General features: G+C 38.6%; 1 protein-coding gene across 1 annotated transcript in view; it reads left to right on the forward strand.

The window, feature by feature from the left end:
* The window catches only part of OSTF1 (osteoclast stimulating factor 1), a 67,817-nt gene that overhangs the window by 17,803 nt on the left and 45,080 nt on the right, over positions 1–4,934 (forward strand). The gene's annotated exons all lie outside the window — the stretch shown is intronic.

A 4,934-nucleotide genomic window follows, 5' to 3' on the forward strand; every position in this document is an offset into this window, starting at 1 on the left:
CACCGCTGCCCGCCGCATTATCAACATCCCCACCAGAGTGGTACATTTATTAGAATCGGTGAACCTACACTGGCACATCATCATTACACAAAGTCCTTAGTATACATGAGGGTCCCCTCTTGTGCTTTCTGTGGGTTTGGACAAATGTGTGACATGTACCCACCATTATAGTATCATACAGAATAGTTTCACTGTCCTAAAAATCCTCTGTGCTTCACCTGTTCACCCTCCGACCCCCAACCCCTGCCAACCACTGTCTCCATAGTTTTGCCTTTTCCATAATGTCATTTAGTTGGAATCATACAGTATGTTGCCTTTTCAGATTGACTTCTTTCACTTAGTAATATGCATTTTAGTTTCCTCCATGTTTTTTCGTGGCTTGATAGCTCGTTTTTTTTGGGGGGGTTTTTTTTTTGGTTTTTTTTTTTTTAAGTGCTGAATGATATTCCGTTGTCTGAATGCATCACAGTTTATGTGTCCCATTGTCAGTATTTTTTGTTTTAATCATCAGAGTTGTCATGCAGTAGTTATCCTAGCCATTTTAAACGAAGCATGCTTCCCAACATTCTTAAGCCGAAGGTAAGTGATAGAGTCGATCTCTTACTGATAACCAAAGTCTGGTATTTTGAATAGTTATTCCTCTTGCTGTTTATCATATGTTTATCCTTCATAGTGAGCAGTCCCATTTTAATGCTGTCTCGGTGGCTTCTCCACCATTCCTTCACCAACAGAGAGTAAAATAGATTAGAAATTCTGTGTTCGAATTTGTAAGACCCAGCTCCTTCTAAGTGTTGTTTCAGAGCTTCGGAGATGCACTGATACATATTCTGTTTGCATATCTCAGAAGCAGAAATTTCTCTTACCCTTTGCCTGTGAAAGATCCCCTCCCTCCGCTTTTTGCTCTGCCTTAACTGCCATGGACAAAGATTTATTGAAGTCTGGGGTCAGCCTAACTCCAGAGGAATATACAGTGTTTGGCTGATGACTAGTGGACTCACCCCTTCTCTGTAGGGGCAGGGTGGGGTTGGAGAGAAAAAGGAAGGGCGCGGCTGGCAAGGGGAGGAGCCAGCCAACTGGGGAGCCGGCAGGCGCCTGGTGCTGCGGCTTCTGTCATGGGAATTTGCTTATTTTGCTTATGTCAGGAGACCAGCCCTGCTGAAATCCTTAATACTATTCACATGCTGGTTCATGCGAGATTCACCTAAAGCATCATTCAAAGATTGGGCCTCTTTCCAGCCTTAATTCAGGTGAATTCCAAGGTGATTTCAGGTTATTCATGTAGCCTTCTCAGCTCCACTTTCTCTCCTTGTTACATGTAACCAGACTTTGGTGAGAAAATGATCAAGTTGGAGGGACCCCGAAGAAGCATCTAATTTCTTTTCTTTTTGGGGGGCAGCTGGTTGGTACAGGGATCAAACCCTGGGCCTTGGTGTTATCAGCACCATACTCTAACCAAATGAGTTAACCAGTCAGCCCAGAAGTCATCTAATATAGCCTCCTTGCAAATACAAGAACACAACTATTTTACATTTGTGAATTTGCCTTCTTTAAATAAGTCTGGAATTGATCAGCGCCTGCTCTTGATGATCCATTAAGATGTTTACTGTTATTTTTCTAAATGTCTGCAAGGAAGATAATATAGAAATACAGAGTACCCTAATTTCTCTCCCTCCATACTCTTCTGTAAACCTATAGACCTATAGAACATTGCTCAAAGTTGAATTAAATATGATGTAAAGATGATCAGTCAATTAATTATGATTAATTATTGTTTTCTTGGGAAATATCCAGGGTTGTTAAACTGTAGTCATGAACATAATCTGTTTTCCTTCTTTATGCATTTCTTTCATGTCCTCTGGCTGTTTCTATTGCTTTCAAATAAAAGCATTTCTACTTGACTCAGTTCTGAGAATGAATAAACTATGGCTCAGAACTTTTATAATGTATGGATAAAAGAATCCACAAGAGGTTAATATCCCAACATTAAGTAATAAACAGGATCATTATGTGAAAGTGTTTCCTACAACTTTACACAGAGTGTTCTTTTGCATAATAGCCTAAGGAAGTGCCTACTGTTCAATGTTTGGTATAAATCAAAATACAAGTAAATCTCCCACTTCCTTTCAGTTGTGAACAGTTTAAGTAAGACAGTCACAAAAGGTACAATTATAAAAATCAGTGGTTTAGTCACACTCTATGTATTTGTTTTCAGTTTCTTTCATTTTTATTGAATTTTACCTGAGCCCATTAGGTAATCTTTGGATCTTGTTTCCAGAATTTTAGGTAAAATTTGGATCTTGTTTCCAAAATTAGCCATAACACTGCCATTTCTCAAAAGAACAAGAAAGTTCTGTCATTATTGATTTTGGTCACAAATGGATGGCTTCCTTGTGTAACTTCTTTTTGGAAAGTTCAGAGTCATCAAGATAATGAATCTCCTCTCTCAGAGAGACAGTCGAGTCAGCAGAAAATATTTCTCCTGGCAGCTCCTCCTTCTGTTTGGTGTTTCCCTTCTCCAGACTGTGGGTGTGGGTAAAAAACAAACTCTGAACAAAAAAGCTCTTCACCTTTGCAACTGCCTATTGACTTCCCACAGCAGAGCAGGAGACGTGGTACTAAGATTCAGATTGCAAAAAGAGTGTTTTCTTTTTTTTAAATTTTGTCCTTTTTGAGACCGGCCGCACCACGCTCAGCCAGTGAGCGCTGTGAGCGCACCGGTCATCCCTATATAGGATCCGAACTCGCCGCGGGAGTGCACCTGCGCTCACAGCGCCGCACTCTCCCGAGTGCGCCACGGGCTCAGCCCAAAGAGTGTTTTCTTGTAGACAACTAAGTAACAGGGGATCTGAGCTGCTCTCCTATGTAGATGTTCAGAAGAAAGAATGATTCCTCCTCCCTGCCCCAAATGAAAGAATCATTACTGTTTCCCTTGATTATAAAAGCAATACATCTTCAGTGTAATGAATGTACACAGTAAATGTAAAGTAGAATTTGAAGGGCTTCTGTAATCAGTGCTGTCACTCAATGTATTTGTGTGTGTGCATGTGTGGTGTTAACATAAACACGATGGTACTTACATACCGCTGCATAAACTGGTTTTTTTCAATGAATATATGTAGACTTTTAAACTCTTTTCTATGTCAGTGTCTGTGGATCTATCTGCAGCATCCTTTTTTTTTGACAAGTAAAAATTGTTTATATTTATGGTGCATAATATGGTGTTTTGATATATGTATACATAGCGAAATGGTTAAATCAAGCTAATTAACACACATTGCCGGACGTATTTTTTTTGTGGTGAAAATACTCAAAATCTACTCTCCTAGCAATTTTCAAGTACACAGTACATTGTTATTAACTGTAGTCACCGTGATGTACACTAGATCTCTTGAACTTACTCCTCCTGTCTAACTGAAATTTTGTGTCCTCTGACCAACATCTCCCCCGTGGCCCCCAACCCCCAGCCTCTGCTAACCACCACATTACTCTCTGTTCGATGAGTTTTTTAGATTTTGCATATAAGTGAGATCATGGGGTGTTTGTCTCTCTGTGCCTGACTTATTTTAGTTAACACAGTGTCCTCTAGGACATTATCAATGTTGTCACAAATGACTGGATTTCCTTCTTTTTAAAGGCTGAATAGCATTCCCTTGTGTTTGTGTACCACATTTTCTTTATCCATTTATCCATCAATGAACACTTCGGTTGATTCCATATCTTGGCTATTGTGAATAACATGCAGCATTCTTTTTTAAAGAACTCTATCATGTGGATGAATCAGAGCTGATTTACTTAGTTTCCTCTTAATGGACATTAAGTCCCATTTTCTGATGTTCTAAACCTGCATCCTTCCATGTGCTAGCCACCAGAGCCATATGTGGCAATTTAACTTAATTGAAAATAAGTAATATTAAAAATCGGTTCCTTAGTCACACGAGCCTTATTTCACATGTTTGGTAGCTATATGTGACTAGCACAAATATAAAACTTTTCCATTATTACATGAAATTATATTGGACAGTGCTGTTCTAAACTACTGGTTTTCAGACTTTTTTGAATGCATGCTTTCATTCATTCCTTTATTCACCCATTCTTCATTCATTGAACAGATAATTACTGAGTGCTATGTGTGTGTCAGGCACTGTGCTCGAACTTGAATATCTCATTCATAAACCAACAAAAACACTTGTCCTCATAATGCTTACATCCAACCACCAAAGGTTTTTGAGTGCTCATTTCCAATAAAGGTATGTGAGTTTATATGTTGTATATATATTATATTATGTCATAATAAAACGTGTTCAAATAAGAATGGGAAAGAATAAGATAAAATGTAAATAATTTCTGAAGTAGTCTTCCTTTATTCCACCTTGGAGGCCACTGTCTTGAATGATGCTCTTGTCCTGGATGGTCATCTCTAGACGTTCTTCTAGTGCTGAAACTGAACTGTTATCGCTTTTCAGATAGATAGTCCTCCTATTTTGGTATATTTTCTAAATCTATTTATTTCATTAAAACACCCCCCTTTTTTATTTTTATTTTTCTGAATTCGTGGGCTTTCTCCTTATACTGTTTGAGTTTATTCTTTTACTTATATATTCATTTAGCAAACATTTACAAGGTTCATACTGTGTGGCAGGTAGGTGCTGGGAAATGACACAAGTTAGTGTTCTTGCCCTCAAATGAGACAGACCAGCAGGCCAGTGGTTATGATAGAGTGTTGCAGAAAGGCAGCAGAGGAGCATATAAGGAGAGAGGTTGTTTGGCATAATGGAGGATGACGCTCATGAACTTGACCTCCTCGTTGCTCAGTTATTGCACCCTTTTCTCTTTGTTGGGATTTAATGGAATCACAGGTTTTTCCAACAGGTCTTTTTTTTTTTTCTCTCTCTCATATTTTCTTCTCTTTTGAAAATATAAAATCATAATTCATT

The sequence above is a fragment of the Galeopterus variegatus genome, unplaced genomic scaffold (assembly GCF_000696425.1).
Source record: "Galeopterus variegatus unplaced genomic scaffold, G_variegatus-3.0.2 Scaffold6344, whole genome shotgun sequence".
Classification (NCBI taxonomy): domain Eukaryota; kingdom Metazoa; phylum Chordata; class Mammalia; order Dermoptera; family Cynocephalidae; genus Galeopterus; species Galeopterus variegatus.